Source organism: Geotrypetes seraphini, chromosome 6, assembly GCF_902459505.1.
Source record: "Geotrypetes seraphini chromosome 6, aGeoSer1.1, whole genome shotgun sequence".
Taxonomy (NCBI): domain Eukaryota; kingdom Metazoa; phylum Chordata; class Amphibia; order Gymnophiona; family Dermophiidae; genus Geotrypetes; species Geotrypetes seraphini.
In genome coordinates, this window is record NC_047089.1 from 116275116 (window position 1) to 116297503 (window position 22388).

Genomic DNA, 22388 nt, shown 5'->3' on the forward strand with positions numbered 1-22388 from the left:
CCAATCTCACCCAAACCCCACCCACACCACGCCCCCTCCTGCCCATGCCCCACCCACTCTCCGTCCATGCCCCACACCCTCCCATAGGAATGGTGGTGGCCCCGCCCATGCCCAGCACCCATACCACGTCACCGAAAATGCACTTTCTGATGACATCAGCAGAAATAGGGGCATGTTTGACCCCGGAAATACACTTTCTGATTACATCAACGGAAATGAGAGTGCCTGCCCTACCGGAAGTGCACATTCTGATGACGTAGGTGGAAACAAGGTAAATGAAGCACCGGAAATTCGCTTTTCTGACAAAGTCAGCAGAAACAGGGTAAATGAAGCGCCCGAAATGCGATTTTCTGATGAGACGGAAATGCATTTTCTGATGATGTTAGCAGAAACAGATTTAGTCGAACCTCCGGAAATGGTGTGGCCAGAGAAAAAGAGTGTCTTTATTTTAACAGCCTTTTAGTTAAAAGACAGGTTTTAAGATCTCATGGTTAGAACAATGAACAAGCTGATCACAAAAGAAAAAAAGACATTTACAAATTCTTTCCTGTTTTATAAAACAGACCCTAGGTTTTAAGAACAGTGCAGAAACAACTTAGAAAAGGAAAAAGACCTGTAAAGATGCATTTTTTTTTCTCTTTCCTAGTTTTTTAACACACCATACGAAACCTTAGTTAATAGCTGTGGGGATGGGCAACACCCAGATTGTCATGGTGACGGCTGATAAGCTGATTCATCCTTCTTGCAGCCCCTGATAAAGCAAAGGGGGGGAGAGGGGGGAGGTGTGTTTAAACCTGTCTGAACATTTCCTGGCCCCCTGGTGTTGTCATAGTGACATATGCCTTAGATTTTTAACAAACAGAAATAAAAAAGTTCTGAAAAAAACCCCAACCTACTGTCACCTAACAGCCTCTGTTAAAAGGCAGAGTTTTAAGACTTTTTTTTATTTAGAGTTAACAGAACAGGTTAACAAAACTGATTGGGAATGGGTAGAGATGAAGGTATCTTCATTGAAGCATATTTATTATGATCCAAATGCGGCAGGCAGCTATGGAGGCATTAACCCTCTACTTCAAGAGGCTAAAAAGTGCGATATTACAGTCCGGAGAAAAGACATGGTGGACTGGGTCACCGGTCAAAAAGCAAACAATTTACATAGACCTGCTAGAATCCATTTTAAAAGAAATAAAACAATGGTGTCAGAAGTTGACAGCCAATGGCAAAGTGACTTAGTCGACATGTCAGCCTTTGCCCGTTATAACAACGGTTACAAATACATCTTAACGGTAATAGATATCCTGTCAAAATATGCATGGGCCATGAGTTTAAAAACAAAAACCGGTCACGAAGTTACCAAAGCCTTTGAAACAATATTTAATTTAGGGCGTACACCTGAAAATTTTCAAACAGTCAAGGGTAAAGAATTTTTAAATAAGTCTCTGAGGAATTTATTAAAACAAAAAGGTGTTTGCCATTTTGTGACCCATAATGATGTTAAAGCAGCTGTAGTGGAAAAATTTAACAGGACTTTAAAATCCAAAATGTGGCACTATTTCACAGTTTATTGGTTCATCCTTCTTGCAGCCCCTGATAGCCAAGATGGGGGGGAGGTGTGTTTAAACCTGTTTGAACATGTCCCGGCCCCCCTGGTGTTGTCATAGTGACATATGGCTTAGATCAGGGGTGTCCAACCCGCGGCCCAGCATGGAGTTTCGTGCAGCCCAAGCTTCTCCCTCCCTTCTTCTGTGACTCTCTCCAGTGGGTATTTAGTTTTCTGGTCGGCTCCTCGCGAGTGATTCACAGCTGCTTCAAAAGCCTTCTTGCATTCCCTTCCTTCTTTGCCTCCCGGCGAGTGTTTATTTTATGGTCGCACCCTTGCTGTAATCCTCTGCGTGTGGCGTTGGCTCCTCCTGTGCGATCTGCGGCTGTGTCAGAAGCGTTCCCTCTGACGTCAGAACATCAGAGAGAATGCTTTTGAAGCAGCCATGAATCACACGCGAGGAGCTGTCGCTGCACACGGAGGATTGCAGCAAGGGAGACGACCTTAAAATAAAAACTCGCCTGAGGCATAGAAGGAAGGGAATGCGAGAAGGCTTTCAAAACAGCTGTGAATCGCTCGTGAGAAGCCAACACCGCACGCGGAGGACTGCAGCAAGGGAGCCCAATGCTGGACCTGCCAAGACAACCACCAACAGGAAGGTACTTATGATACCAAGAATGACAACATGCCATGAACAAAGATTTTCCACAATCACGGATGGCTCTTTATATTTACCACAAAGGCAAAAAACAAAAACCTGAAACTGCTGAAAACTTAAATAGAAACCAAGCAAATTTGGCTAGTAATATAGGGAGAAGAGGACATCTCTCACCATAAACTCGGGAGAGAAGGAGATGAAAGAAAAATCTTATTGTGACTGTTTCATTCAATATCCACAAATATGGAAATCTGTGGATACTGAATGAAACAGAGTCACAATAAGATTTTTCTTCCATCTCTTTCTCTCTCGAGTTTATGGTGAGAGGTGTCCTCTCCCCATATTACTAGCCAAATTAGCTTGGTTTCTTTATATTTATTACATATTAGATTACGAGATGTAATGGTTCCCCAAATACAAAGTACCATGTCTTGCACAATTAACACAACAGAAACAAGGGCTTTTTACAATACTGCTCTGAAGCAAAATCTCAATGCTGATTTATTCCATGCTTAAACATGAAGGAGGACCTGCTGTTGTGTAAAATCCACTACTACAAGTTATGTGATTTTTTTTTTTTTTAACTTAGAAGGGAAGGAGGGAGGGGAGCATGAGCCATAGGATGATAGAATGGAGGGAGTAAAGGAAAGAGATGCTGAGGTGAGGGAGAGAATAGAAAGGGGAAATTGGGTGCTGTCTAGGGAAAGAGATGGTGCACATGGGCAGATGAAAAAAAGAGGAGAACTGTTGGGCAGAGAGAGGAGGGAGAGAGAGAGGATTATTGGACATGGTGGTGGGAGAGGAGTGAGGTAAAGATATATGGGCGCGGAGAGAAGGGGGAGAACATACTGGGCCGAAGAAGCTTCCTGTACTTGTATTAAAAGAAGTGCTAGATTGGGCGTGGGGGCAGAGCTTATGGGGCCAGAAACAGAGATGGTGGGCAATGGTCTGAGAAGTTGGACCGGGAGTGGTGTAGAGGAAGAGGAAAAGAGATACTTAAAGGGAGAACTGTTGGGAAGAAAAAGGGAGAAATGGTGGACCTAGGGAAGGGAGGCAGGCAGGCAGGGGGAGAGATGGGATGGGGCAGTTGGGAAGAGAAAGGGAGAGAAGTTGGATCTTGGGATGAAAGGGAGGGAGGGAGAAATGTTAGGCCTGTGGATGGAAGACAGAGAGATGCAGCATCTCTTTTTTCCCCTCCATTTCATTGTTCAGCATCAAAGGAGGAGGGAACAAGAAAAACAGAAAAGAGAGGGAGCAAAATGTTGGATCATGGGGATAGATGAGCAGAGATGGACCCATGGGAGGGCAGGAGGGAAGAGAGCTGGGATAAGAAGATGCTAGGAGATGGAAAGAAAGGGACAGAGGAGAGAGGGAGGGGGATTCTTAAAGTGGTGAGCCATGTGGATGAGGTCAAAAGGGAGATGATAAGATGAGTGAGAGAGCAGTGAGTACAGTGGTAGAAATGTAGTAATGGAGAGTAGATAAAAGGGAATAGGAGGCTGTGAAAGGAGTGAGATGGAAAATGGGAGAGCTAGGGACTGAGAGAAGATGGAAAATTGAGAGGTAGCTCAACATTTTAAAAGAAGGGTGAGAAAAAAGGCAAGATTTGAGTGGACAGAGGCAAAAAAGAAAAGAAAACAAAAAGTTAAGAAAGCTGAAAAGGAAAAATCAATACATTGGACAGGCATAAGAAGGAAATGGAACGAGAGAAGAGGAGAAAAAAAATGCACAGCAGACACTGGAAAGAGAATTAGTTGAAGATAGAGAAAAAGCAAAAAGAGAAACTGGGACCATGATGGAAAAACAAAACATCCAGACAACAAGGTAGAAAAAATTGTTTTATTTTGAAATTATTAACTGGAATATGTTAGCTTTGGGATATGTGCATCACAATTATTTTTGTATTCAGTGGCATAGTCATATACAGCTGATTTTGAGGAGGGACTGGAACCCAAAATTAATGGATGGGCACCAAAGTTTCTCCCCGCCTGAGTGCAATTTATAAATACTTGAGCTAGTGGGGATTCCCAAGCCCTGCCAACTGAAGACATCTTCCTCCAGTCTGGCAACTCAAAATCTCCAAGCTTTGCAGCCAATGGCAATATCCTCAAGCTGCCCCCTACTTTCATGCATGCATGAAAGCCAAAGGGGGGGAAGGGAGGAGGGAAGGTAGCAGCTCTGCAATGTTGCTACCAGCTGCAGAACTTGAGAAGTTGGAGGGGGGAGAGGTGGCTGTCAGTTGTCGAGGCTTGTGGATCCCTACTAGCTACAACAGGGGAGATGTTCATTTTGAGGGAGCCTAAGCTCAAAGTGGGAGGCCCAAAAAAGCAGTAATATTTACCCTGATTAAACGATCCTCCACATGCGCTCCTGACAGCTGATTCAGCATCCCCGCTCTGATGAGGCTCACCTCTGAAGAGGCTCACCATAGCTGTAATAGAAGTGAATGGGAGAACCAGGAGCGCGCATCCCTGCTCATCAGAGTGGGGATGTGGAAGCCTGTGGCTGCTCCCACTGTCAGCGGTGCACATGGAGGATCACTCAGTCAGGGTAAGCATTACTGCTTTTTTGGGTTCCTCTCCACAGTGTCCCTTTAATGAAGGTTTATTATTAGATATGTACATCTTCTATATTAGTGATTGCAAATTTGGGAACTGCTCAACCTTTTTTTTGCTCATCAGCTAGTGTTAGTGTTTGTGCGGCCCCAGAAATTTTTTTTTCATCCAATGCGGCCCAGGGAAGCCAAAAGGTTGGACACCCCTGCCTTAGATCTTTAACAAACATCTGTTAACATCAGAAATAAAAGTTTTCACAGCTGTTAGCAACAGAAATAAAGGTTCTCAAACCGTCAAACAAAATGACTGCCACGAAGGCGCGTAGATTAAGTTAGTTTCTTAAAGACCGTGATGTAGAAAAAAAGGGGTACCTGACAGAAAAACTGTACGAGTCAAACAAAGAAAACATGGACCCCTTTAACACAAAGGTAACTGAAAAAAGACCTACTAAGAAGTATCATAACTTTCTTAAAGACTGTAATGCAGAGAAAGAGGGTTGGCACACCGGCTGAAAAACCAATTGACGCGACGGCAAATTCCGGGGAGCATACGCATGAATTAACAGGTTCTGAAATACAAGAGTTTCCAGACGCCAAAAGCTATATGATTCGGACACAGAAAATGAAGGCTATGAACTACCAGAGGATAATATTTTGGATATCGAATTTTATGAAGCCGCAGCTGATGTTCGAAAAGCCAGGATCTCCACGGTAAGAGAGAGAGACACACTTTTCATTGCCAGGGGTCGGTGTTGAAGGGTTTATGAAACTGGATATGTTCATGTGTTTTAAAAAAGGAAAATTTATTTCTGTATGTGGTTTTTCTTTTGTAGGAAGTGGCAGATCTTCACGATCACAGAAAACCTGTGGACAAGGTGTACATACCGATGATAAATCTATCCTGTTTGTGTTTTTTCTGCTCGTTTCAAAGAGAACCTACGGTGATTGAACATAAACTAAAATTAAGACCTGAAGATGCTTGTGATTATGGTTGGTGGACCGGTATAGGCTTTTCCAAAACACCACCAGAACTTAAATCAGTTGTAAAGGTAGCTGTATACTGTATTCTAAATAAATGTCTGCAAGGCGTGATGGATGAAGATTGTGGAGCCTACTTAATATGAGCTGGGGGGGGCAAAAACACCACAATTGCTTGAAATGGGGGCAAAAGGATATACAACAGAAACTCAGGAAAACTTGTGACATGCTGTGCCTGGAACGTGTGCTAAATGTAGTCACTTTTGTAGGCTATAAAATGAAAATACTGATGCTTTGTAATGAAAGCATTAATATAATCATTGATTTAATCAGAGATAATAAGACCTCTATAAACGGGACATGACTACTCAATAGATTGGTCAATTTTATGAGAGATGGTGAATATGTAGAGATTGTAAATAATTTAATCCGTGACACTGATTATAAATCATTCTTCAAAAGAAATGCTTTATAAAACATGTTTTATTCTTGGGATTGAGGGAAATACACTGCTTGGTTTTTTTTGTATAAAAGTTTAAACATGTAACATTCAACTAAAACATTTATCGATGTAAAATAAAGATTTTTTTTTTTTAAATACAAATGTGTGTTGTGTTTTAGGAATGGCTAGCCACATGAATTATCAGCCCAAGCTAAAACAATAGAAGGTATGACAGGTTATAAGAAACTAGGCTTTAGGCACGTAGGGGTCATTTTGATATCTAAAATGACTAACCAAGACAAACAAGATCTAGCAGCCTTTGTGAATGGATAACTTCTGTAGAGAGTTGCAAGTGTATAAAAATACGCCGTGACAAGACCAGCAAGCATTCTGTTTTTTGTGTGGGTGTTACACCAGATACATTACATGGTGAGTAGAAAAGGGGCTTTTATTTTATTTAGGGATATCATTTTTTTTTGTCTCTGAATCTATCATTGCATTTAAAAACAGGAACGGGGATCTGATTGTAGAAATAAACTCTCTCTTACCAGAAAAAGACAACAGAGATTGTTAAAAAGTAAGTGACAGTTGTATTATCTGGCACGTATGTTGTTTTTTTTTTTTTTTTAAAAAGCAGCATCTACAAAATATTCTTTTTTTTTTACGTTATGATTAGACCAAGAAATGGCTGGAGAACCGACACTTTCTACATCAACAAGTTCTAACCAACAGCTGGATCCTTACCGGAAGCCAAAAGATAAACAAAATAGTAGGTATCCTGGCTTTGTAAGGAGACTAGGGTTAAAAGAAAAATTTCTATACTTTTATAATGGTTGATCAAGAAAATGTTAAGCACAGTCAGAACCCCGAAGAAAATGTGTATTAACGGTTATGCTATGTTCTAAATTGTAGATCAGGAAAATGTTAGAAAGTCGAAAGCAGAAAGCGTGGCAGGTTAGGAGGGGGTAGCTCTATACATTAAAGAGGACATCAAAACCACCAGGATCACAGATGTCAAGTACACCGGGGAGTCCCTCTGGGTAAACCTGGCAAGAGGCAGAGAAAAATGCCTGTATCTAGGTGTGGTATACAGACCCCCAAGACAACTGGAAGACATGGACGCAGAATTAATTGAAGACATAGAGAATATCACTCTACGAGGAGAAGCTGTACTGCTAGGGGACTTCAATATGCCTGATGCAGACTGGAACTCATTTTCAGCGACAACCAGCAGTAGCAGGAGGCTCTTAACCTCCATAAAGGGAGCACGTCTCAAACGAATGGTAACGGAGCCCACTAGGGCCCAGGCGATCCTCGACCTGGTACTCACCAACGGGGAAAGCGTCTCAGAGGTCTCAGTAGGAGATATGCTAGCCTCCAGCGACCACAACATAGTATGGTTCAACCTTAGGAAAGGCTTCCCTAGATCAAACACGAAAACAAAGGTACTCAATTTCCGGGGCACAGACTTCGCATGCATGGGAGATTTCGTCCATCAGACGCTGCAGGACCAAGCGGAGACCGATGATGTAGAAGCTAAGTGGTTAACACTGAAATCAACCATACATGAAGCAACTAGCCGCTTCATAAAATCAGTAAATAAACAACAAAGAAACAATAAACCCCAATGGTTCACCGTGGAGATCTCGCACCTCATTAAGGAGAAGAAAAAAGCGTTTCTCTCCTACAAGCGCACGGAGAAAAGAGAGGCAAAAGTAGAATATAGGACCAGGTCTACAGCGGTCAAAATGGCAGTTAGGGAGGCAAAACTTCGAGTGGAAGAAATTCTGGCAAAAAACATTAAAAGGGGGACAAATCCTTCTTCAGGTATATTAGTGACAGAAAAAGGAACACAGGTGGGATAGTACGCCTTAAAAGACCGGACGGAAGTTACGTGGAAGCAGATTCCGATAAAGCCAAACTACTGAATGAATACTTCTGCTCAGTCATCACCTGTGAGGCACCAGGACACGGTCCGCAGTTGAAGGCAACACAAAGCACAGAAGACCCATTTCAGAATTTTGAGTTCACACCAGATGAAGTTTACAGTGAACTGGCAAGACTCAAGGTGAACAAAGTCATGGGACCAGATAATTTGCACCCAAGAGTGCTCAGAGAATTGAGCGATGTCCTGGCGAAACCGTTGGCTGAGCTATTCAATCTCTCCCTAAGTAAGTGGAAAGTTCCCCTGGACTGGAAATTAGCTAATGTCGTTCCTCTGCATAAAAAGGATTGCAGGGCAGAGGCTGCGAATTATAGACCGGTGAGTCTCACATCAATAGTGTGCAAAATCATGGAAACACTAATTAAAAGCAAATTGGACACGATCTTGAATGAAGGGAATCTTCGGGATCCCAGTTAGCATGGATTCACCAAGGGTAGGTCCTGCCAATCCAATCTCATCAGCTTCTTTGACTGGGTAACAAGAAAGTTGGACTTGGGAGAGTCTTTGGACGTCGTGTACCTGGACTTCAGTAAAGCTTTTGACAGTGTCCCACACCGCAGGCTGTTAAGCAAGATGGAATCGATGGGGTTAGGAGAGAAACTAACTGCATGGGTCAATGATTGGCTGAGTGGCAGACTTCAGAGAGTGGTGGTTAATGGTACCCTCTCTAAAACATCGGAGGTGACCAGTGGAGTGCCGTAGGGCTCGGTCCTGGGTCCAATCCTTTTCAACATATTCATAGGGGATCTGACCCAAGGGCTTCAAGGTAAAATAACACTATTTGCCGATGACGCCAAACTATGTAATATAGTAAGTGAATGCAGTTTACAGAATTATATGGCGCAGGACCTGCTTACAATGGAAAGTTGGTCCTCAACCTGGCAGCTAGGCTTCAATGTTAAGAAATGCAAGGTCATGCACCTTGGAAGCGGAAATCCATGCAGGACGTACTTCTTGAACGGAGAAACTTTAACTAGGACTTCAGCAGAACGAGATTTAGGAGTAATCATCAGTGCAGACATGAAAACTGCCAATCAAGTGGAGAAGGCTTCATCTAAGGCAAGGCAGATATTGGGTTGTATCAATAGAAGTTTCGTCAGCCGAAAGCCTGAAGTCATAATGCCGATGTACAGGGCCATGGTGAGACCTCATCTGGAGTACTGTGTGCAATTCTGGAGGCCACATTACAGTAAAGATGTGCGCAGAATTGAATCGGTTCAGCGGACGGCCACTAGGATGTTCTCGGGGCTCAAGGGTCTCTCGTACGAAGAGAGACTGAACAAATTGCAGCTCTACACTCTCGAGGAACGTAGGGAGAGGGGAAACATGATCGAAACATTTAAGTACCTCACAGGACGTGTCGAAGTGGAAGATGATATTTTCTTTCTCAAGGGACCCTCGGCCACAAGAGGGCACCCGCTCAAACTCAGGGGCGGAAAATTTCATGGCAACACCAGAAAGTATTTCTTCACAGAGAGAGTAGTTGATCATTGGAACAAGCTTCCAGTGCAGGTGATCGAGGCAGTCAGCGTGCCAGACTTTAAGAATAAATGGGATACCCATGTGGAATCCCTACGAGGGTCAAGATAAGGAAATTGGGTCATTAGGGCATAGACAGGGGGTGGGTAAGCAGAGTGGGCAGACTTGATGGGCTGTAGCCCTTTTCTGCCATCATCTTCTATGTTTCTATGAACCCGATAGAAAAGTCTAACAGGAAAAGCACATAGTGAAAGCTTCTTAGACAGAGAACCAGAGCCCAAAGGTGCTCACCGGAAACCAAAAGATAAACAAAATAGTACGTATTCTGATTTTGTAAGGAGACCAGTGTAAAAGAAAATGTAATTACTTTTACAATGGTTGATCAAGAAAATATTAGGCAGTCAGATCCCCCCCCCAAAGAAAATGTGAATTAACAGTTATGCTATGTTATAAATTGTAGATCAAGAAAATGTTAGAAAGTCACAAACAGATACCGTGAAGCCGACAGAAAAGTCTAACAGGAAAAAGACACAGTGAAAGCATCTCAGAGCTGGACTGCACAGAAGATGGAGAATGTTATGAAGTTGATAATTATTCTGATAGTAACAATGTGTCAGAGGACGGTTCAAATAAGAGTGCATTAGGTCCTTCTGAAGATTCACCAATGTCCAATTTGTGAAAACATGGGATTGTAAACTGGACAAGTTTCATGGTGTACTTTATTAAGAAGAATTTTGTTTCATTAATTTAGACAGGATAACTTAATTACGTGAGGCTCAAAATGCCATACGCCAAGGCATTCAACATATCCTGGACGATGTTAGCAACAGAGTATTGCCCGGTGACTACTTATAAGTGCATCTACATTCATCGCTTTTTCACAACTCCTTGTTTTCTGGTAAATTAAATCCCGAATCGCTAGATGCTGATGATTTCTTAGACCAGGTTGCTAAACTCCTTCAAAGTCACAAAGAAATACAGGTCTGTGATTTATTCCGTGATGTTGTATTTATAATAAGAAACAAGGATGGTGGGGCCCGTAGGGTGTTAAAATCTATACTGTCTAGCCAGATTTTGCAGAAAGGAAGGATGTATTTAATAGATTTGAATAACACAGGCAATAACCTGTGTTTTGCTGGTAGCCTTACAGCACTTATGTCCCCGTAAAACTCACAGATGCTGAGCTGTTAACAGATGCTGAAAAGTTACATAATGATTTGGGGCGGTCGGTACATAAAAAAAATCATGCTCGATGATGTAGCAACCATTGAACAACATTTAAAGATAAATATAAAAGTTGTGTTTTATACAAACTCGTGGTGTTGCTTTAAAACATCAGATCAACCCGTGTATCCTAAAACAGTTTTCTTGCTGCTACATGATGATCATTTCTAAGGCATAACCGATGTCAAAAAATTCTACGGGGAGTGTAATTTCTGTGCTTTTTGTCACAAGCCCTATAGTCACGACCACTCCTGTACATTATGGTGTCGTCTTTGTTTGACACAAACGTGTTTGAACAATGTCGGTGTACAGCAGAGATGTCCTAAATGCAAGATGTGTTGTCGCTCTAAAGAATGTTTAGATAGACATATGCAGCTGGTGCAGAAAAAAGAAGTGGAGTGTTTATCTAAAACACTGTGTCTAAAATGTGAGTCCTATGTGAACGAGAAACACAAATGTAAGGGTAGGATGTGTAAGCTATGCCGTGAACCCTTAAACGGTGATGAAATACACTTATGTTTTATGACCCCTATCGATAAACTCAAAACATCTGAAAAGTATATTATTTACGATTGTGAATGTATGCAGGAAACGGGGTGGCACATTCCTAATTACATATATGCGGAGGACTTGTACGAAACAAGAAAATGGGAACTCAAGGGTCTTGAGTGTATTTTTGCCTTTATATAGAATTTTTGTGACAAAAAATTTAAAGACTATACCTTCATAGCCCATAATGCCAAAGGCTATTACGGGTATTTTGTTCTTAGCCAGCTGTTAAAGGAAAAGATGGACACAGGCCTGTTGGTTCAAGGTGGTAAGCTTTTACAAATCACAGTTGAACATTTAGCTATTTGTTTCATAGACTCTCTAAATTTCCTACCTATGAAACTTAGCAAACTTCCAAAGGCCTTAGGTTTTCCAGGCTTTAAGTGTTATTTCCTGCATTTTCTTAATACTCAGGAAAATCAAGACTATGTGGGGGCGTATGCCGGATATGGAGCATTATGGCATGGGAAACATGATGCCTGAAGAAAAAGAGGAATTTTTAAAATGATAGAAGGACAACCAGCACAAGACGTTTGATTTGCAAAAAGAGCTGGCTTATTACTGTCAACAGGATGTGGCTATTTTGTGACAGGCATGTGTTCTCTACCGAGCTGAAATCATGAAAATGACACATAAATATGTTGTAGAATGAGAGGGTACTTCAGAAATTCTAATGAATTGTTTAGACCCTTTCCAATATATAACCCTAGCCTCTGTATGTATGGCCATGTTCAGATTTATGTTTTTAGATCCTGAAATAGTGGCGCTCATCTCCCCCCCCTCCCCCCCCCCCCGGATAACTATCACAGACACAAAAAGAGATATTCATCCTCCTCTATTCAATGGTTGCTGTATCAAGAGGTTGCACAAAATATACAGATCATGCATGCTCTGAATGGGGGTGAAAAAAGGTGGGGTCTAATTTTCTTGAAGGTTCCGCTGTTATTGATGGGGTAAAAATAGCTTTTGAATTTAATAGTTGTTTTTATCACGGCTGTCCAGTCTGTTATAATGATAAAGACCAGAATCCTGTAGCAGCCACAACCTATGGCTTTCTTTATTACAAACAGCAGCTAAAGACAGCCTACCTGGAAAGCCTGGGCTTCAAGGTCGTAAGTCTGTGGGAGCATGAGTGGAAGCGGATTGTCAAAGAAAATGATAGGGGCTATGCTGACTTCCTGGCTAGCCCTCATTACTGCAACCCTTGGTCCCACGAGACGCCCTTTTTGGGGATAGAACAAATGCTGTTTCTCTATACTACAAAACAAAACCTGGGGAAAAAATACACTACTGCAATTTTACCAGCCTATACCCTTTTGTCAATAAAACAAAGGAATATCCGCAAATCATTTATGACAAATTTGGTCCACCCACAAACTACTTTGGTTTTTTATAAAAGCAAAAGTATACCCACCGAGAAAGCTCTTTTTCCTGGTGTTACCCATCAGGGTGGGCGGTAAGTTCATGTTTCTTTTGTGCCATATGTGTATCGACGCACGGCAACAGGAAATATGTGTCCACACGGATGAGGAGAGAGCTTTCATGGGGACTTGGTGCACGGTGGAGATGGATGTCGCCATTGCAAAAGGGTATGTGATTGTTGAAATCTATGAAATCTGGCATTTCGAGCAAAAATCTGACAGTCTCTTTTCTGAATACATCAAAATACACCTCCGTCAAAAACAAGAGGCTTCTGACTACCCTGGGTGGTGCAATGATACAGAAAAACAAAACATATATATCTCTGATTTCTATAGAAAAGAAGGTGTACTTTTGCATGCAGACCAGATTCAGCTAAACCCTGCTAAACGCCAAATAGCAAAACTTTTCTTAAATTCTCTATGGGGGAAATTTGGTCAAAGGACAAACCTGCCTACCGTTAGCATTGTTAGAGAGCCCGATGATCTCTTTAAATACCTGTTTTTTCCTGAATTTGAGATTTCATCATGTGACTTTATCGATGATGAAACGGTCTGCTTGTCTTGGAAACACTCAAAGACCGCACTACTTTGCCCGGTAACACTAATGTTTTCATCGCCTGTTTTACAACAGCCTATGCGCGTTTAGAATTCTACAAACTTCTAGACAGTCTACAAGAACGTTGTCTGTACCACGATACAGATTCTGTGATATTTGTGAGCCTCAAGGGTGACTGGAACCCCCCTCTGGGTGATTATTTAGGGGAGCTCACCAGTGAGATACCTGCAGATGAACATATCAGCGGGCCCTAAAACATATGGTTACAAACTGTCAAGCGGAAAGACCTGTATGAAAGTGAAAGGGATAGCATAAAAAACAGCCAGAAAATCAATTTTACTAGTTTAAAAGATCTAGTTTTTGACTACAAACCGGGGGCAAAGGGTTTACCCCAGAAAAAGATAGGGGTGCAACAAATCAGTATTATAAGAAAAAAAAGAGGTGGGCTATAGAGACCGGTGTGATAAAAAAAGCACAGCAAGTTATGTATGACAAAAGAGTGAAGGAGGAGGATGGGTTCAGCACACTACCCTATGGATACTAACACGGTGGATGCCCACTGGTTGCACCATTTCTCTTGTATATTAGCAGGACCGTCCAATTCAGGCAAGAGCTTCTTTGTTTAAAAAAACTGTTAGAACACACTGGCCATGTATTGTCTGTCATAACTGACAATATTGTTTGGTGTTATAGCTGTTGGCAACCTTTGTATAAAGAAATGTTAAATAAATATCCTTTTATTACCTTTATGGAAATTTTGCCTGATACTTTTAACAATGACCGAATGTTTCCAATCCATAAAGTAAACTTGGTTATTATAGATGATCTAATGGATTCTGCCTGTAAAAGTGGCGAAATAGAGAATGTCTTTACTAAGAACGTACATCACAGAAACCTGAGCATCATATATATAGTTCAGAATGTTTTCTGCCAGGGTAAAACAAGCCGGACTATAACTTTAAACACCACATACATGGTTCTCTTTAAGAATCCTAGAGATAAGTTACAGATAGCCATTCTAGCAAGACAGATGTACCCTGGAAAATCACAATTCTTTTTAGAGGCCTTCGAGGATGCCACCAGAAAGCCGTATGGCTATCTCTGTGTGGATTTAAATACCAAAACGCCCGAGGCTTACAGATTGAGAACGGATATTTTCCCGCCAGACTGGACAGCGGTATATTGTGTAAAACCACAATCAGTCCGTAAAAGGCTGTGAATATATAACCAGAACCCTTCATACACGCTGGGGCGTGTCTCAGGTAACATGTCTAGCCGTGTAAAGAGAAACCTGCCCCTTTTAAAACTTTTAGTCCAAGCCTTGCCTCAGCACAGAAAAGCCATCCTGAATACAGCTTCTGATGATTTAGTGGCTGCTATATCTGAAATCGCTCTCAACACCCTAAAAGGTAACATCCCGCTTTCACAAAACCAGATAAAGGTTTTAAAAGGGAAGCGTCACAGTATAAAAAGACTGTGTGATAAAAGAAAAAAAAGAAGCAGTTGGTGAAACAATCGGGTGGATTTATAGGGTCCTTGTTAAGTTTTGCTTTACCATTGATAACGGGTTTTCTGACAAATCGCTGATGCATCACGCTGAAAAAATGTACCTGGTCCCTAGTCAACAACTCGAGCGCTTGAGAAACCCCATAGACTGGGAAGAAAATATTAGAACCTCAATCATACATAGGTTAGATGAGGAAATGAAAAACATATTGCAGAGTCCTGGTATGTCTGACCATGAAAAAGTTAAACGTTACTCAGAAGTGTTACAATGCTATCTCATGTTGAACAGACAAAGCAATATGCAAAAAGAAAAGCTAAATGTGTATCTACAGTAGTGCTGCCCGATTCACAATTCAAATCGGTTCCCCAATTCACTTCAGGTGAATCGATTCGAATCGATTTTAAAACAACAAAAAATTGGCTTCCCGATTCGGCTGACCCTCCCCCCTCACCCCCTAAAGCAGGAGCGGTAGCGCTGCTCTTGCTGGCCAGCCGCTGCCACACCTGCTTTAGAGGGCGAGGGGGAAGGGTCAGTCGGGAAGGGCTGCTATCCGGCTTCCCCCCGGCGTCTGTTTCCCTCCCCTGGTCTCCCTGCACCTGCTTTGAGAAGCAGCCTGCAGAGAAAATCACGATGTTAGCGATCTTTGCACTGCTACTAAGCTGTTTCCTCTGCCGCGATCCTGCCTCTGACATCAGAGGAGGGGCGGGATCGTGGTGGAGGAAACAGCTCAGAAGCAGTGCAACGATCGCTAGCACCGCGATCTTCTCTGCAGGCTGCTCCATAAAGGTAAATGGTGCGGGAAGGCCAGGGGGAACACGTAGGCCTTCCAGGGGGGAAGGGGTGGGTGAGCAGTCCTTTGGGGTGGGACAGGCCTTCAGGGGGGACAGGCAGGCAGGTCTTCAGGGGTGAGATGCAGTCCTTTAAGGAGGACAATAAGTCTTTAAGGGGGGAACAGGCCTTCAATGGGGCGAACAATCCTTCAGGGGGACAGGTAGGCCTTCAGGGGTGGGCTGCAGGCCTAAAAGGGGGGACAAGCCTTCAAGGGGGGACAAGCCTTCAAGGGGGGGAAAGGCCTTCAAGGGAGGGACAGGCTTCAGGGATGGGATGCAGGCCTTTAAGGTGGGACAAGCCTTCAAGGGGGGAAGACAGGCCTTCAAGGGGGGAGGCAGGCCTTCAAGGGGGCGACAGGCCTTCAGGGGTGGGATGCAGGCCTTTAAGGAGGGACAGGCCTTCAAGGGGGGAAGCAGGCCTTCAAGGGGGTGGCAGGCCTTCAGGGGTGGGATGCAGGACTTTAAGGGGGGACAGGCCTATAAGGGGGGACAGGCCTTCAAGGGAGGACAGGCCATCAAGGGAGGACAGGCCATCAAGTGGGGGCAGGCCTTCAAGGGGAGGTCAGGCCTTCAGGGATGGTAGCACAGGCCTTCAGGGGGGACAGACCTTCAGGGGAGGGGGGCCCTGGTGTAGAAGTACACAGAGGGAGGGAGGGAAAGGGGGGTTCAAAGAGACATGCATATGAGGGTCTTTGGGGGGAAAGAAATAATGGGTCTAAAAATAGAGGAGAGGGAGAGAGATGATGGACAATGGGATTTAGGGAGGGAAGGAACAGAAAGGGAGAGAAGTTGGACACAAGGGATGGTGTAGAAGGGGGGATAGAGATACTGGATAGGAGGGTAGTTGGGAAGAGAAAGGGAGAGATGGTGGAACCTGGGGTGGTGGGGAAGGAGGGAGAGATCCTGGATGAAAGGGTAGTTGAGAAAAGGTGAATCTGTGGAAGGAGATGAAAAAAAGGACAGATGCCAGACCTCCGGGGGAGGCAGATGGATGGTTAGCACGGAGAAAGAAGGAGACCCTGGCAAGCAAGTTATCAGAAGAGCCTGGGACCAACAAAATTTGAATATTGACCAGACAACAAAAGGTAGAAAAAATAATTGTATTTTCTGTTTTGTGATTACAAAATGTCAGATTTGAAAAGTGTATCCTGCCAGAGCTGGTGTTAGACCGCAAACGTGAGCTAAGATTTAACAGAGAAAGGAAAAGTCCTTTTTGTTTTTTTAATTTTATTTACACCACAGCGCCAGTATGATTAGGAGAAGCCAAAGGGGGTGAAGAAGCTATAAAATAAACCCACCAGGATGTTTGAAAAAAAAACACCCAATTGGGCAGGAAAATCGAATTGAATAACCAATTCAATAGGCTGAATCGAATTGAAATTTTTTTTTTCCTGAGACGGGCAGTACTAATCTACAGGGACCGGTTGATACTTCAACAACCCCCTCTCCAGAAAATAGTATACCTTCCGACTCTGTGGTTCAAGAAGTGTTAAACGGCATCAACATGCGCTATAGGAAAAATGCCGAAGTCCTGCTTAACAAACTGTCAAAAAACAAAAGTGTTGTATCCTGGGAGCGAAATGGTATGTTTGTATACCAAGGAAAACCTATCGGTGGCTCTAACCTGCTCGACCTCGTTCGCAGTGTTATGCAGACCCATGCTCTTTCAGAGCAAAGAAGATCCCTAGCCTGGGGGGAGTTCATGCACACCCTAGCTGAATTAAATATGTCTTCCTCGATTGTAGGTAACGCTGCCAACAGAGATGTACTGTTACGCCTCAAGGAGAACCCAGCTATGAAGGTTCCTGAACTATATACGAAACCTGCCAAGACCAAAGAATTCCTTCCTCATAAAAAATGTAAATTATTACTCAGTTACTGGTGGCTGAGTGTATAAAAACATATCTTCAATAAAATAATACTTTTTAAAAAATGAAAATAAAAGATTGCAGACATTTTGATTTTAAGGTTTACTTTTTTTTTAATTTAGAAACAGCATGACATCTCATGGTAGGAAATACAACCCTGGGGAGTATGAAATGGGTTTTGAAAAGGTCTACACAAGACTTGTTTTTTATTTTTTACAAATTTCATTACCATTTCATCATTTTGCATTAAATCTTCAGAATATATTTCTAAAATATTTTCAAAAGGTTGCCCTTTATAGCGATGATGTAAAAAAACAAACAAACCACACAGTGATAACCACAGCCCTCAGTGCTGTAACTGTCTGTTATGATATAATATGGCCTTATAGTATTTATTGAAAAAGTTCATAATGCTGTTAGGAAAGAATAAACTATCCGGTGGTTGTCCGTAAGAATCAAAAAATTCTCCTATCCCATCACCGGTCACATAGAGGGCCAACCAGTGTTTACCCGGTATGTTGTGTGGGTATGTGTTCACGACAATTCGCACGGGTTTCCTTGGTATTTCTAACCCTGTTAACCATTCACTGGGCAGTACATCTAAGAAAGATTCTGCAACACAGGAGTCCTTCTTTAAAAAATGGAAGATCTGTACAGTGTTCATGTTCAAGAATGGTCAAAAAGAACATGCCTTCTATGATTAACTTCTATCATGTTGTCGAAAACCCCATACACAATCATGTTCACAGTGTAAGATAAAGCTCTGGCAAAACGTATTTCAGCCCGCAGGTTACTGGTTTTGATCAGCGAGTAGAAGTCAGTGCGATTGGTCCGACGATAGGTCAAAGGCTAGCAACATATAACCTTTGTAAAACTCCTGACGATCAACCAGGAGAGTGTTTTCTTTCAGATGTTTACCAGTCACTTGAATAAGTTGCATATATTCTCTCACACAATTTCCATTTTCAAAGTCCGGTTGTATGGGTACTTGTTCACCATCCACATACAAAGCCAGAAAATTAATATCGTAATGTTTAAAATTGAAAGGGTTTTTAGCATAATTACCACTGAAAGTGTAATTATCCACAAAGCCCAACACGATGAGCTTTGGCAACTTCCCAAAAATAGATTTTCCCGATTAGTCACACATGCGTCGGCTGGTGTGCTAAACACCTTCAACCCCACATGGTCTATCGCATACTTGGCATTAGCTTTCAGTAGAGCTTCAGCATGTCACAAGCGTACTCCAAGGGCCACTTTATCTGTCTTTACAAAAAGGGCTGCGTTTAGGATAAGGAGTTTATAATTTTGAACAGCATCACCACTCATTAAACAGAAACAGTTTTTATTACAAGACAGTTTTATTTTAAGATCTATGCCATTGATGAGTAGCTTTTCTTGAAAAAATAGATCGCTGTGTAAATGCCCCAAAAGCTCCACCTTGTGGCTAGATGCTGTAAAGTGAGCCCTTTCGGTACATTATGTGCTCCTATATATCTTACGTCGTGATATTCGGCTGTATCCTTATAAAACAGGCCGCTTGTGAACTGTGATTTGAGGGTTCCTTCACTGTAATTGAGGATCAGCTCTATGAGGGCTCTGTAGGGGTAGCAGTTATTACTCTGATTAATCAGTTGGTCTCCCAGGGTAACACCCAATTGGATAAAACTAGATGCAATCGGTAGTTTACCAAGGCTACTTTGGCGGCTGCGTCAATGTCTGAACTGTCTTCTTTCACAATTTTACAGGTCAGAGTGTTGTTTAATTCAATGTAGTCTTCACCGTGCCCCGCTATGTAGAAGTCCAAAGGTGCTGTTTCCGATAAAGCTGATAAAGGTGGCATTTCCGAAGGAAATGAGATGGATTGCAGCCTGGGACCTCCTGTCTGAGTACAGCATGAGTCAGAGAAGTACTGAGTGGGGGAAGAGAATGAAAGAGTGTGGGTGTGGGCAAAGCTAACGTACTTTACAGTCACAATTCTGTCCTTAGGCAGCCCTGTATAAGGTGTGAGTGTGAGACGTAGGTAAAAGCCAAGAGTAAAGTAAAACCCTGGTATGCAATCCTCGCATAAAGAGTGAAGGAGGGGTGAATGCTAATTAACCTCTGGAAAGGGAAAAAGAAAGCCTAAAGGGAATTCAGTGACCTGACATTGTACAGCCCTGATAAGGGGAACTTTGGGTGGGGACTTTAAGACCATTTAACAGGGGTGGACAGTTCCCAGCCCCTACCCCGTAATCAAAAGGGTAGTGGGGGCGTTTATACTTCAGGTGGGTCAGGTGGGGAGAACTTCCTGAAGTGACCACAGGCACAACATAGCAAGTTTAAAGGGAAAAGTTTTGGTTTATTTTTGTTTTTTCCTGAATGCAGCGTGGACTTGCTCTGGCAGAGAATTATTGTTTATGTGAGATTGTTGCCAAGCCCAATCGGCTGATGTGGCTGCCTGAGACCCAGTACCATTGAATTGGGTAATAAAACTTAGAACTATTTATCAGTGGTGAAGTTTCTTTTCTGCTGTGGTTTCCCCACATAGCCCTCCAGGGAGCGCTCAGACTTGCGCCTGGGGCGGGAGCTGGGTTGCCAGCGCTAGGCTTACCCCTAGCCCTGCCACAATATCTATTACCATTAAGATGTATTTGTAACCGGTGTTTTAACGAGCAAAGGCTAACATGTCGACTAAGTCACTTTGCCATTGGCTGTCAACTTCTGACAGCATTGTTTTATTTCTTTTAAAATGGATTCTAGCAAGTCTATGTAAATTGTATGCGTTTTGACCGGTGACCCAGTCCACCATATCTTTTCTCCGGACTGTAATATCGCACTTTTTAGCCTCTTGAAGTAGAGGGTTAATGCCTCCATAGCTGCCTGCCGCATTTGGATCATAATAAAGATGCTTCAATAAAGATGCCTTCATCTCTACCCTGTCCCAATCAGCTCTGTTAACCTAGCTCTAAATAATAAAAAAGTCTTAAAACTCTGCCTTTTAACAGAGGTGACAGTTAAAAGCCTTGTAACAGTTAGGTGACAGTGGGCTGTTTTTTTCAAAACTTTTTTATTTCTGTTTATTAAAGATCTAAGGCATACATCACTATGACAATACCAGGGGGCCGGGACATGTTCAGACAGGTTTAAACACACCTCCCCCTCTCCCCTCTTGGCTTTATCAGGGGCTGCAAGAAGGATGAATCAGCTTATCAGCTGTCACCATGACAATCTGGGTGTTGCCCATCCCCACTGCTATTAACTAAGGTTTTGTACTATCTGTTAATAAAACCAGGAAAGAAAAAAAAATGCAACTTTACAGGTCTTTTTCCTTTTCTAAGTTGTTTCTGCACTGCTCTTAAAACCTAGGATCTGTTTTTTTAAAAACAGGAAAGAATTTGTAAATGTCTTTTTTTCTTTTGTGATCGGCTTGTTCATTGCTCTAACCATGAGATCTTAAAACCTGTCTTTTAACTAAAAGGCTGTTAAAATAAAGACACTTTTTTTCTGGCCACACCATTTCCGGGGGTTCGACTAAATCTGTTTCTGCTAACATCATCAGAAAATGCATTTCCGTCTCATCAGAAAAGTGCATTTCCGGAGCTTCATTTACCCTGTTTCCGCTGATATGGTAAGAAAAACGCATTTCCAGCGCTTAATTTATCCTTTTTCCGCCTACGTCATCAGAATGTGCACTTCCGGTAGGGCAGGCACTCCCATTTCCGCTTACGTAATCAGAAAGTGTATTTCCGGGGTCAAACACGCCCCCCATTTCTGGTGACATCATCAGAAAGTGCATTTCCGGTGCTGTGGTGTGGGACAGGGCATGGGCAGGGCCACCACCATTCATTCCTATGGGCGGGCATGGGGGCGTGGCATGGGCGGGACTATGGCAAAAGTGGGTGTTGGCAGGGCATGGGCGGGTTTGGGCAGAGAGTGGGCGTGATGTGGGCGGAGAGTGAGCATGGCTTAACCCGGAAGTGAACACTGATTGGTCAATCCTTATCTTGACAGCTGTCAATCATTTTGACATGAAGTGGACCCATTATACTACTCCTATGTAATGTTTATGGTGTGAGCAGCAACCCCCAACTTGCCGTCGCGCCAATGTCAGTTCTTCCTCTCATGTTCCTGCTCATCTCTCAAGCAGATGACTTTTATAAAAGTGTGTTTCAGTATTCCTGGTTGATGTAAAAGTACCTTTAAATTGTTACTGGTTGGTATAAAATACCTTCAAATAAAAATTTTAAAAAATTAACCTAAATTATTGTACATATTTCCAACAGCATGCCTCGCCAATTAGGTCAAAAGTGTGTTAAAAATTAGAATACATAATATGGTATCTGTCTCCCAATTCTTCTCCCCTGCTGGTCTACCTTAAAAGGTGGCCTTTTGCTGGTTCCCAGTAGTTGCAGTCAGGGCCAGATTAAAGGGTAGGCCCGTAGGCACGTGCCTAGGGCCCGAAAATGTCAGAGGGGTCCGCTGGTGTGGTGCTTTAGGGCCATTTGGAACCTCACGGTCCGGGCATTTCTCCCCCTAACAGGCCCATCTCCCTCACCTTTGTGGGAGAAAACCAAATTCCTACTACTAGAGAAGGAACAAAAACCATCCCTAACAGAACTAGATGTAAACACAATCAAATATCCAATACAGAATACTCTCAAAATTCTGGGAACACACCTAGACAGAGGTTTCACAATGCAAACACAAATACACAAAACCATAAAAAAAGCATTCTTCACCATGCGAAACCTAAGAAAAATAAGAAAATTATTTTCCAAAGAAAACTTCAAGATCATTGTACAATCCCTCATACTCAGCTCCTTAGATTACTGCAACAGCCTCTACCTACCTTGCC

The 22388-nt window shown here is 42.7% G+C and overlaps 1 protein-coding gene and 1 long non-coding RNA gene across 5 annotated transcripts in view; one reads left to right on the forward strand and one right to left on the reverse strand.

Annotated features, from left to right (window-relative positions):
* Nucleotides 1-22388, reverse strand: part of TUBGCP5 (tubulin gamma complex associated protein 5) — a 1496334-nt gene that overhangs the window by 929501 nt on the left and 544445 nt on the right. The gene's annotated exons all lie outside the window — the stretch shown is intronic.
* Nucleotides 6692-11414, forward strand: LOC117361991. Its single transcript, XR_004539779.1, has 3 exons — nt 6692-6749; nt 6849-6941; nt 10057-11414. It is a non-coding gene; the product is annotated as an uncharacterized LOC117361991 (long non-coding RNA).